Source organism: Anguilla rostrata, unplaced genomic scaffold (genome assembly GCF_018555375.3).
Source record: "Anguilla rostrata isolate EN2019 unplaced genomic scaffold, ASM1855537v3 scaf1049, whole genome shotgun sequence".
In the NCBI taxonomy this organism is placed as follows: Eukaryota; Metazoa; Chordata; class Actinopteri; order Anguilliformes; family Anguillidae; genus Anguilla; species Anguilla rostrata.
The window spans coordinates 24,956-38,789 of NW_026986393.1; the positions used below are offsets into that span (position 1 = coordinate 24,956).

Genomic DNA, 13,834 nt, shown 5'->3' on the forward strand with positions numbered 1-13,834 from the left:
TCCTCCATGCTATCAGAAAGCAATTTGAACTTAAATGAATGAAATTTGCCTATGTACTGCATGTTCAAACCCCAGCCACATTTTCTATGATGCTTATTTGATATAAGTGACACCATATCTGAAGAGTGGAGGGTCCAAGGTATTCAAAACACCCCCATATCATTGAGACAACATGTCCAGGGGAGGCAGCAGAGCATGTTATCTGTTATGCTCTCAGAAAGCAATTGGGATTTAATTGATTGAAATTTGCCTATGTACTGCATGTTCAAACCCCAGCCACATTTTCTATGACGCTTATTTGATATAAGTGACACCATATCTGAAGAGTGGAGGGTCCAAGGTTTTCAAAACACCCCCATATCATTGAGACAACATGTCCAGGGGAGGTAGCAGAGCCTGCTGTACACAATCCATTGACCTATACTAGCAGTAGAGAGGAATACACTGTTTAGTTGAACCATAACATTTTCTATCATGTTTATTTGATATCTTTGCCATCATATCAATTTAGTGAAGGGCTGTATGCAGTAATAGGATAATTGTTATAGGATAAACCATCATCTAGAGTTGTTAGAACACCTCAGTGGTAACATGATCTATTAATTATGACAAATATGCTGGAATCAGTTTTATATTCTCCTAAAAAAAGCAAGATCATGGTATTTCATATTTAGACTTACTGCACTTCCAAGAATCAACATGGCAGAAATATAAAGAAAGCTTTATAAAAATACACTGCCTTTTTAACTGGCATTATAATTATAACGGAGTATTTTGACATGTCAAAACGTCGCTAGTTCAGAAAATAAACTGTGAGATACGCGTTTCTCGCTTTCGCGCAGGCAGACTTTTATTTTGAACGATTTCCGACGAATCTGCCGTCTTACTGTCGCTCACTGTCGCTCATTTCACGGAACTCATAACCAGGATGGGGGATTCAAATACATCACGTGATTTCTCAGAAAGTCTTGTTGCTAGTTTCAGTTCTACCCGCGCGGGACCCGTGAATAAGCTTAACTTCCCGTTCATTCTCAACGGTAGTTCTTAACACTACGGATGTAATATATTTTCGGCCGCACGTTGATTTCGCGGCGCTGTTCCGTCCCGGATGAAGGAACGACATTTTCGTCTCTGCCCTTAACTTTCCCCATTCATTCTCAACGGTAGTTCTTAACGTTGCGGGTGTAATATAGTTTAGGCCACACGCTGCCGTGGCGCTGTTCCGTCATGAATGAATGAATGACAGCGTATAAACAAATAAATTCGAATATTAAAAACACGCGGGGCATTTTGCGGTTATTTTGTGGTACCTACGCTTCGGTAAGTCTTAATAATTTTATTACAAACAGGTTCCTGTTTTATATTGATGTCATCGAGGTATTCTGTCATTATTTCAGCTAATAGATCAGTAGTTTCATTTTTCCTATTTGACTTAATTATTGGTTTTCACGTCCCGTTTGTTGGCTTGTCCGTACATAATAACACTTTTAAGTGAGAATATTGCAGGTAAATGGGACATGTGTGTATGTGTACGTTTGTGTCTCAATATATCAGCTATTATTACCATGGCCCTGCAATCATATTAGGGTTTAGTTTACAATATGTTTCATTTCCCCCTCATTATATTATTGCTGGTATCATCATCATTATTGGTATTGCCCCCTTTACACGTGCCTTGTGTAACACGTCACGGTCTAGACATACATTTTTAAAAATTATTATTACTTATTACACTATTGTTGTCAAGGCAATAAGTAATGCCATCTCTAATTGTTCATTGTCAGTACTGTCATTCAGCCATCTTAACAAACACTTTCCTATCTATATATTTCTATACTTACCATTATTATTATTATTATTATTTTTATTATTAGTCAGTTTAACTATTCAATATAGAACAGGACACAGTACAAATATTGCTGCCTCCACCTTCAGACAATACAGAATTTGTGTAATGCAATTCATATTAACTACCCCTCCCACCCTATCCCCTGGATTGACAGCACACAAAAAAGGGAGATCAGTGGAAAATTATAATAACAATAATAATTTTCATGTTGAGAATTTGATAATACTGGGCGATAGAGCTACACAAGGTTGTGTATCAAAATGGCAAAAAAAGGTCAAGGGCACAAAGAACCTACCATTTATACAGCATCATGATGTACAGTTCCCATGAAAATATAAACCCTCCCCATATTTTACTGTCCAGGTCTCTGTTTTCGAGTTAATGTTATTTCATTATAGCGAGAATTCTTTGGTCATCAACTGTATAGGTCCACCTTGGCCTACCAGGCCCTTTATGATTACTGAGCTCACCAGTGCTCTCGTTCTTAATGATGTTCCAAGCGGTTGACTTTGGTAAGCTTAAGGATTGGCCTATGTCTCTGACTGTTTTTTTCATATATCCCAGCCTCATAATGGCTTCCTTCCATTGGCATACCTTATACTTGTACTGAAGAAGCAATTGAACACACCTGACTAATCAGAAACACATGTGAAACCATTTGTCCTGAACATATGACACTCTGAAAATATGTATGTACATCCCCAATTCTAAAAAAGTCAGGACGGTAAATAAAATGCAAATTTGCTTTGACTTGAAAAATATTGCCCAAATTCAATGAGCGTCATTAAAATAAATGGTAATGTTACACAGTGGTAAACACTCGACTGTCCCAACTTTTTTGGAGCGTGTTGCAGTCAACAGATTTTAAATGAGTGTATATTTTCAAAAAACAATTAAATTCTCAAGGTAAAACATCAAATAATGTGCTGCTGTAGTGTTTTAAATATGGTACAGGGTAAATAAAATTTACACTATTTACATTATCACTCCCTTTTGTTTTTATTAGCATTTTCCATACTGCCCCAACTTTTTTGGAATTGGGGTTGTATGTATGTATAGAGAGTGCTGTTATTTCTACAGGGTGAAACCAAAATATATTACAGTAGCCTTTCATAAAAGCTGAGCGCTGATAGCTGCACTTTAACCACATATGATCTGTTTGATTACAAATCTAAAATTATGAAGTACAGAAGCAAGTAAAGATTAAAGCCGCAAGCGGCGTTGGGAGGGGTCCAAGCATTGGCAGCATCGCGCCCCCTATGGAACGATTTTAAAATGGCTCTGTCCTCATGATCATATGCCTTCACCCAACATATCTACTGAATATCATGATGATCGTATGAAATATTGATGACTTATGGCCAATTTTGTGCTAAGAGACGCTGTTGGATGACTTAGTTACGTCGCCACGGATGTGCCCTGGCCGCTTCCCGCAAAGGCCTTTACTATGTCGTAACACTTAGATGGTCCGGCGTGTATGCACAGCTGCAGTGTTTCTGCGCCGCAACTAAAAAAGGCGTCACACTAGTGTTGTCACGATACCGAAATTTTGACTTTGATACCGATACCAGGTGTAGTATCACGATAATTGATACTGAAACGATACTGATTCAATACTCGGTACCTAACGATACTGAAATTACCTTAATAGATCAGAAACATAATGTCCACAAGGGATGACCTCATTTTCGAATTCACGGTTTATTAAAAACCCGGTTTATTAACAACCTTTAAGTTGAAGCCTGTTCAACATATCAATAAGCATAGGACTATAGTGTTACAGCACTAAACCATAGAAAACTATATTAAATATATTTAAAAAATCAAACAATTGTAAAGTAAATTATCTGTAAACAGGTCTTTCACTTTAAAATATATCTAAAAACAGCACATTTCAATAACAATACAGCATCTTCCTATAATAAAATATTTACAAATTAGAACAGCTATTGCTACTGAAGTGATCTGAGTCTAAGCTTGCGCTGTATCAACCACGAAAAAATGCACAAGCGCAGGTCACCTCACTTGCCAACCTTAGTTGCTACTGCCATCTAGCGAAGATTCTGACAAATTACACTTTTCATCCTCTCAATCGGTAATGCGGGAGACTCATGTCCCTGGCTTTTACATTTGACGCAAAACTACCGAACGTCGAAAAATTGTAATACCGAACCGTTTCTTTTTTGTTTTGTTTTTTTAAGTACCAAAAAAGTGCTGAAGTGTCGGTGTACTGTGCAACACTACGTCAGACACATATACCAACCCATTGCTCAGCTTAGCAGAGAATGCACATTTCAGAGCGCCTCAGAGACAGATAGGATAATAATTCATATTTCATATAGCCTAATAAATACGACAATTAAAAAAACGAAACGAAAAATCAACTGGACATTCCTGCTAGCATGCGTGCTGCGCGAAGAATACCTTATTATTTACTTAGACATTGGCAGACTACAGCATTTGCGTCTTTTGTTTATATTCAATAGTAATTGCAGCGAGAAACTGCAGCTGTAGACACAAGAAATTTGTTTTATTATGGTAACAACGGAATGAGGCGGACTGCATATATAGGCTATATTTACCGTCATTGTTTTATTATACCAGCGTGTTTTCGCGCGTTTGCAGAGAAACTCAATTACTATCAATAGAAATGGTTTAGCTATTTCTCAGCATAATGATGGATGGAGATGGGACGAAAATAATTTTCAACCGTCCACCACATTACATTACATTACGGGCATTTAGCAGACGCTCTTATCCATAGCGACTTACCACATTTTAGCAACGTTCCAACACTCTCGTCATCACTGTTCCATGGGTCACAAAAACTATTACACTAACGCTTACATCGCAGTGTGAAATATCCACATTATATAATACCACTAACCTATTTAAAGACACCCAATTTCAAAAATAACGTATATAACGAAAAGAACGTATATAAACGAAATATTTTGAGCAGTAATACTTACATAGCAACATGACATTTTATCTGTGTTTAGTAGTATAGAGACAGAAAATCTATGACAAAGTCCTATCCGCTTCTGTTTTGCGCCAGAAAACGATGTCAGATAGGTTTATCAGCAAAGAAATGGCTTAGCTATGCCCCGAAGTCCTCAATAATAATAGTACTCTCCAAGAAATTATGAAAATCGTTGACAACGTTTCGTCAGGTGAACCGTCTTTTATGCTACGCCACAGTGAAAGCGCAAGTGAATGCGATAAGAAAATATTCCGTTACGTTGACCTATAAAACGCTATTCCAAAAGCAAAATCAGACATGTTATACATCGTTAGAAAGCTTATACTCTCACCTACTGAATAAATGAATTGTCAATCGAGGCAAATTGCCCTAAAAAGGGCGACAACGACGTAAGCAACAGGTGTGGTATTACGCACAGCTATTTTTGAACGTAGCCTACCCAGTGATCAAAAATGCGCGTATATTTCGCCAACGGATTGTCCAAGACAATATATGACCACTCAGTCGCAAAAGGGACATCTCTACGCGTAAAACCGATAATAAGTTTGTATATTTATGAAATGTTTAGTCCCAGATATTGACTGTAGAATGACATGGTATAAGGAAAAAAAACAAAATTGTCTCGTTTATTTCATTATTCAGTGAGCAGCGTTTTCACTGCTGTAGTGGCATATTTTAGGGCTAATGTCGGGTTTATCTTGTTGCTACGGAATATTGCATTACATTACATTACAGGCATTTGGCAGACGCTCTTATCCAGAACGACGTACAACAAAATGTATTACCATAACGAGGAACAAGTGTGTCGAAAACCCTAGAGGGCAGTAGCCTACCGTTCTAATTGCAGGGAACAACCGCATAATTCAACTGAGCCTCAGACATTTTAGCAGAGAAAACTGCCACGCCCCAACTAAAAAGTCTAAATGGCGGGCAAACAATATGGCGGACATAGGTGGGGCCAATGGCAAAGTTGTAGAGCACGTTCAGATGCATCAGTCGATGAAGGATGGATGGAACTGTTTTCCCATGGGTATGCTTCGACATCCTTGGGGCTCCATATTGAAAGGTATGCCTTACTTGCTTGTGTAATGTTAACTGCTTGTGTGATGTTTTTGTGTATAGATTGAAATTATTTTTTAAAAGAGGCAGTTAATACTGATCATTAATTAAACACTTTCCACACTTAGTACTTGACAACTACAGTTGCATAATTTATTACTTGAAAGAGCTTTGTATGCATTTATGAATCAACATGGCTCCCGCACTTTGTGGAAACTTTTTGCAATTAATTATCAAGTTTTGCTTCAAAGAATTGCACTATTTAATTCATTACATAATGTTTCAGGAGCTGAGTGCTTCACACTTATTGATCTGGACACGGCTCCGGGCATGGGCTCGTTTTACCCTTCACAGTGCTGATGTTCGTCATCACATTGACTTTCCCATTGTTAGGAGCACCAGGCCTGTGCTGGGTGAGGAAGTGACATCACAGTCAGGTCTTTTTAAATGCTGTGGTTGGCACAGAGGTAAGCTGTTGGTTGACGCGTGGTAGATGTACTGAATTCTCTGTTGCAATGGTGCATATTAAATGTACTGGGTGGTAAATTTACTGCATTCTCTGTTTGAGTTCATTGTTTCTGGTTTCTTGTAAATAGTGTAAATATTTTCAGAAGAAACTGGTGCCATTGAGAGGAGATGATGTTCCCTTTGTTTGGTTATCTTTATGTTTATGTTTAAACTGGATGGGTGGGCCCGTGATAGTCTGCTGCAGGTTAGCTTGAGCTCAACTGCCTTTTCCTCTGGCCTCACCTGGACAGGAGTCACCTCTTTAGCTTTTGTGTGCTTCAGCACCCTTTTCCTGTCCCCTGACTGAATGATTTATTCCACAAGGTATAGACTGATTTTCCCTGCTCCTCTCAGGAGCTCTGGGTTTGATTGGAAACACTTTCCCTCCACTTTGTGAAGAGGCTGCTGGATATACAAGTATGAGTGATTATGCATTTGCTTTGTTGTTCTGAAATGTGTGAAGACAGTGGAATCTGCTGAACGTCTTGGAGCAGCATTTGGTGTCCCTCAGTTTGTTGGAGGAGCAGTGTGGTGCATCCTGGGTAAATATCTGCTTTGATCTAATTTTTGGTCACTTTTAAAATGGCTGACTCAACTACCTCCTGCCCCCATAATGTGTTGAGTCCTGGTGTAGCACACTCTGTCTCTGACTCCACCATGAGCACAGACTCCAGTGACTGAGTCCTGATGTAAATCCTGGTTGATTGTAAGACTAGAAGGTTCAAGCTTTCATCTTTATGCCTCTTTCATTGATAAACATGGAAAGGTTTTTTTCCCCCAGTGCAGGTAATTACATTCGGCAAGTATAAATTGTGTATTTTCAGCTACCTGAGACAGAAGGTAAAGCCAGCAGCAATGATGTGATGTTAAATGGATTTATTGCCATCTAGTGGTAGAATGGAGATACTGCCATTGTCTTCAGGCAGCTCAGTTGTTCAGGCACTGAAGAAAATAAGGGAGTGTGCATCAGGTTCAGATGAAATGTATTTATTTTGAACATGATTATGCCATTTCTGCAAGTAATTAATGTTCAAACGTGGTGAAATACATCAATTTTACTAAGTTCAATGAAGCAAAACAAATTTTGAATCCAGCTTTCTCAAACAGAAAAATAAACAGTCGTCATGAAAGCTATAAGGGCAGCACAGTGGTGCAGTCCTAGGTTCAAATCCCTGGGCTTTTCTGTGTGTAGTTTGTACGTCCTCTCACAGTCCAAAGACATGTCGGCAGGCTAACTGGAGACTCTAAATTGCCCATAGGGATGAGTGGATGGTGTGTGTGGCGACCTGTCCAGGGTGTATTCCTGCCTCTCTCCCAATGCATGCTGGGATAGGCTCCAGCAGCCCCCGCGTCCCTGACCAGGATAAGCAGGTATAGATAATGGATGGATGAAAGCTATATTATTGTGTAAACAGATTATCAAGCACAGATTATCAAGGCACTATAGGAAGCATAGAAAAAAATATAAATTTGTATTTTCGTTAAAAGTATTCTTTTTGATATAGAGAAGGTCTCAAAATTAAACTAACTCAAAATATCTCAGCCTTGTTACCATCCACGATTATGTATCCAAGCAATGGAATAATGAACAAAGCTCAGCCATGCTAACTCAGACTGTGTGTATAGATAAAAGCTGCATAGATTATGATAGAGGTAACATCACCTTTTAGCATGTATATGGTTTTATATGTATAATGACTGGTTGGGGGTATTACCTGTATCTGAGTATCAGAGACAGCTCAGTGAAGGCTGCATAAATGCAGGAATGTATGTATCAGTGATTATCTCTCTTTCTTAACATCAGTGATGATTTAATTTAATGCTTTTTTAAATGTGTTTTATTTTCATTGTATTTTTATTTTCAAGCTGTGGCCCTTCCTTTTATAGGATTAAACTTGGTTGGGGCACTTTTTGTGATTAGCCATGATATGTGTGAGTAGACTGTTAATTAATTCCACTCATAAAATTCATTTTCAACCCGACTGATACAGGGGCCATATAATCAATTTAATTTAATCTCCTGTTTTCATCTAGAAGGATTCCTCCAGGCTTTTCATGGCTTGGGCTGGGGTTATATCTCTCCAATTGTCGGGAATGTCAGCTGGCTTAGCTTTATACTCCTCAGCAAACTCATTATTAAACCTGTTGAAGATGTACTTCCAGTAGTCTGAGGCCTGGATGCTGATGTCAGGCTGGATGCGCCAGTCAGGGTAAAAGCTCTGATAGTCCTTGTATGGATGTATTTTCCACTCTGTTTCTGGTGAACCGAATGTTTTCTGGCTCGCAACATTGGTAGAGAAAATCGCGGCCACTAATTTAGAGGACTCTGTGTTTCTGTAACTCCCGATCCCCTGAGGACGGTGAATGGAAGCAAAGTGCTCTGTGTGGTTCTTGCCGCCTGCTTCACACGGGGTCATGCAGAAGGGACACTGCTTCCCACAGCCAAACACCCTGTTAAACAGCTCCTCCTGTGGCTGAAAGTGCAGTGAGGTCAGCCTGGTTCTCACATCTCCACCTCTCTGAAACTCTGCATCAATGGACTGCTCCATTTAATCCACAAGCACCTTCAGACACTGGGAAAAGTATTCTGGCTTGGCAGTGTTTAAGGCCAGGACAGCTCTGAGGGGGTCTTTGGGGATGACAAGCTCCTGTAGGTCACTACAGATATTCTGAATGAACTGCTGAATGTTTTGGTTCTCCTCACCGCTTACTGTCACTCTTTCATTGGCCTTCGTCTCTGCTTTCGCAATGGCTTCCTTTAATCTTTTTACCATCACCTTCATGTGCTTAATCTCAATGTTCCTCAGGCCATCTCCCTCAGAGAACTGCTGTATCATCTGCTCAAATATCCAGCCCTGCACAAAGTTCTCGTAGTTACTTACATAATTCAAAAAGTCCTTAAAGTTATCACCTGAAAGCAGCTGCTTGAGGATTGAGAACTGGAAGAAGGATTGAGTGCTGAAATCAATGCCTTTCTGCCCTGTCAACACATCATCCACAAGGTCAGGGCCCAGAGACTTGGTAATGTATTCCTTCACTGCAGGTGCAAAACAGTTGTAGGTGAACTCCTTTGCTTTCTTCTGACACTGGTCTATTTTATTGAACAGGTCCTTGAAGTCAGTGCAGTACTGTTGCTTGAACTTCTCTAGACACTGACGGGGATCATTTGCTTGGATAAAATCCAAATGCATTTTTTGAAACTCCCGTGCTGCATGTCCACAGATGTGGATCTTCAGACTGGCCTGAAAGTCAGCACTTGTTTCCAGATCCCTGTGCTTGTCCAGGTTTTCATCTATCATATGAAACAAGCCAATCATGTATGTGTTATGGTAATCAGACCTAGTTCTCACTTGTTCAGCTACAAACTGCCTGCTGCACTCAGTGATGTAATCAACCATATTCTGTGTCTTTATCTTCCGCACATCTTCAAAAAATGCGTTCCATATCTTTTTAAGCATTCCTTCACTCTTCACTTTAAATGGCTCAATTCCACATTCAGACAAATCGCCCACTTTAGACAGCTCTTCACATACTGAGCTGCTTTTGATGTCTAAGTGAACCTTCAGCTGGTCGAAGATATCTTGGACAATATTTCGTTTTTCCAGGCCACAGAACTGCAGTTCTTTCACAGTCTCATTCCACATCTTCTCAAATTCAGCCTCCAGCTGTTTATCTGACAGATCTTTATTTTTCCTGCATGTCTCAATCAGGTCAAGCACTTTCTTCTCCATTACAGCTGTATGATTTTTCTTGATGTTCTCTAGCCTGAACATACCCATTCTGATCTCCACAGCTGCCTCTAGCTTGTTTTTAACAGAGTTCTCTGTCTCCTTCCGAATGGCTTTGGCTGAGCTGATAAATTCCTCTTTGTACTTTTCTACTAAGTGAACATGTCCTTCAGAGCTCTTGTAGAATTCAGTGAGATTGTCCAAAATGAGCTTTTCCCCTTTAATTAGTTCAAGGGAGGCCTCACATTTCAGGCTGCTCATCAAGTCATCCACATTGGAGAATGGCTGAATCTGTGCTGCCACTGAACCAAAGTTTGACACCTTTGTCTCAGCTTCCAGTAACCAGGAGTACATGCTCTTCCTGAAGGCCCACTCCCAGGTGCTGAACTCAGTGCAAAGCTGAGTATAAGCATCAGCCACAAGACTGTTGCGGAAACTGAAGATGAAGTTCTCATACTTCACTGCATCCCACAAACTCCTGGTCCATTCAAGGAACTCAGTGAATGTGTGTGGTGAGCTCTTTCCAGATTTGTGTTCCATTAACGTCTCAATCACACTCCTCTTGAACAGATTCACAGAATCACTGTAGCCAGCATTCACCGGTGCCATGGGAGGGATGCCACGCCAGAGCCCAGGGATGTACCAGGTGTTTCTCTCTGGATCGTACTCCATGACATCAGTAAATTTTTTGTTGTTTCCCCTCTTTTCCATCTTAGCTGCTGCTTGGGTCATCTCATTCAGCTGCTCCAGGAGATGCTTCCTGTCCCTCAGGTTTTTGTCATGGGCAGAGAGGTCCGGGACATTCTGGTGCACAAACTGACAGCAGGGTTTTCTCCCAACTTCCTTCATGCGCAGGAAGGCATGCACCACAATCTGCAGGATGTCCTTCATTTCAGTGCAGTTCTCCATTGGGGATGTTGATGACAGTGATGTCACTCAGCCCCACCACCAGAGTGGCCAGTTCATTATCATGCTCACAACTGTCATCCAACTGGGCCAACTCTGCTGACTTCAATCCTTCAGTGTCAATAACCATGATGTAATCACACCCAAGCTGCTTTTTAAAATCCTCTTTTACTTTGATGAGGAGCATGAAGGCCCCTCTCGTGCACCTGCCACTACTGACAGCAAACTGGACCCCGAACATGGTGTTCAGGAGGGTGGACTTCCCAGTGCTCTGCACCCCCAGTACAGTCACCACCCGGATCTTACATTCATACTGTGTTAGTTGATGGAATTCCTTCAGAACCTGAGTCACCCACTGCAGAGGAATGTTGGATGCATCTCCATCCACCAGCTCCAGAGGAAAGCCTTCCTGCAGCAGCTCAGCACAAAGACGTGGCAGGCGCTGAATTTCAGGGGTGGGGCCTTCAGGGAGTGAGCAGACCGACTCGTACAGCTGACCCATTTCCCGCAGGAAGTGCTCCATCCCCAAGGAGCAACTGGAGATCTTCCTGTCTAACTGTGCAATGTGCTCCTTGTTTTCTGAGGAATTCTGACACAGTTCCTTGTAATTTGCCTGAAGGGGTGGAAGGCTTTTGCGTGACAGGTTGTCCAGGTTGATCCTCATCCACTTGTGGAAATACTTGCGCTCCTCTGTGGAACCGGACATTGCAGAGATGAAATGGGACATAGACTTTGAGATGTTGTGAGCCGACTGCTGTGCTCTGAGCTGCTGCTTCTGTTCTGCAAGCTCATTCCTGTAAACTTCAATGTTTTTCTTCCCAGCATTTTTCATCCTGCACTCTTCCCTCTCCAGTTTGGCCAGCTGTTTCCATGCAGTCCCTTGCAAGGGCAGCTCCTTCTCCTTGAAGCTTGGTATATCAGAAATCCTTCTAGTGATTTCATTGGCCTTCTGCTTGCCCCTCTGACAGACGATGTAATCTTCATCAACATGGATCCCAAACTCATGGGCAACAGCAGACATCCCGTCAACACTCTTTTTGAGCATGTTTCCCTTCAAAATTCCACTGATACCAAAACGCAGTTTTCTGATTAATTCTGCATCATTCATTTGCGGACCCTTTATGATGATGTTACTGGGTTTTAGCTCTAACTCAGAAACATATCTGCTGAAATCATCTTTATTGAAGCTCTTGCTCTGTGAATTGATGATCCAGAACCAATGATCTTTCAGGTGCTGAGAGTCCAGAAATTTGTATTCAGACCCAAAATCATCACAAAACACAAATACGGCAGCAGAGTTGTGACAAAGGAAAGCGTATTGAGTTTTAAAGTCCCTGACGTCCCCATGGAGGTTAGCTATAGCCAGTGGCTCAGAGAAGATGTCAATGTTTCTCTTCCCACTGGGCAGATACCAGCTGATCTCCACCAGCCCATTGGAAATCCTCCTTGTGGTGTCACCGCACTCCATGTTTTTGTGAACAAAGGTGTTGTGGTGCTCCTGAGGGCTACTGAGAAGCTGGTTCAGGATCTGAGACTTGGACATGCTGCTGTTTCCCAGCCTCACAAAAGAGATCATGGGGAGCTCAGAGACAACAATGCTCTCCTCCACAAACCCTCTTTGGTCCTCCAAAGAGTGCGGCTTGTACTTTTTCACAATATCCCTCATGGCCCAGAGCATTAAAGTGCACTGCTGTGTGTCACATTTAGGAAGCAGCAGAGGCACAGAGAACTGGCACGTGGACATTTTCAAAACCATCTCCTGCTGGAGAAAGCCATCTGAGCAGAGAAACACAGCAGTTATGAGGTCCAGAGGGTTGACTCTGTTGCTGCTGGCCTGTGGATTGCACAGGGTGTCCATTAAGCTGTCCAGGTTTGGGGAAGTCATGTCCTGTTTTGAGGTGCACCTCACGCTCCTAGCAGCCACATTCACCATCATCAACCTCCTCAGGAAACACCATGGCAGAGATTTCAGAGACTGGATGCTTTCATCAGTTAAAGTCTCTCCATCAATCTCCAGCACCTTGCTCAGAGTCAGCTTGTTCTTCAGGTGGTGTTCCAGTCCCAAGTCACTCAACAGTTCATCCAGACTAGTTTCTGTCATTGGGGAAATAAATTGAATTGCATTATTACATTTCTGTACAGTGACACACAATCCGTTTAAAATTACTAATAATAGATGTGAATGTAATGCTTACAAAAAGGACCTGAATAATTCAGCGACCTGAATAATTCAGCATATTTTTATGAGGTTTAAAATGACAAGTATAAATATTAAATAACTGACTTGTTTGTCTGCATGTTGAATTGGTCTTGCTGCAGATGCCGTTCGGAAGGACTGCAGTGAGGTTGAAAGTATATTCCACCCCAGGTCTCAGATCAGTAAGGACAGCTGTGGTGGTGTTGGGTGCACATATCTGTAATCTGGGCTCTTCTCCCTCACAGCTGTATGTGATTTGGATCTCATGAGAAACTCCCTCCATGCTGACCGGACTTTCCCAGCACAGAGTCACTGACCTGCTCTGCACATCAGTGGCTTCCACCCTCTCAGGGGCAGATGGCTCTATTTGAGAGAACGGAGAGGGAGGTTTCAGTGAGAGCTGTAATTTCTCTTAGCCGGCAAATTCTTATTATATTTTTCAAAAAAATGTGCAGGATATTTATGCAATAGTTTATTAATTTACTTGTAACTCTACAATATAAAATATCAGAAGACAACACATATATTCACATGCACACCTAAAAAGCACTACAGATCCTGATAGATTCAATCCTTGATATCTTTGGACTACAGAATTTGGAGAC

The 13,834-nt window shown here is 41.2% G+C and overlaps 1 pseudogene; it reads right to left on the reverse strand.

Annotated features, from left to right (window-relative positions):
• Positions 1–7,844: 7,844 nt before the first annotated feature.
• LOC135247044 (up-regulator of cell proliferation-like) lies at positions 7,845–13,592 on the reverse strand (annotated as a pseudogene).
• Between the last annotated feature and the right edge of the window lie 242 nt (positions 13,593–13,834).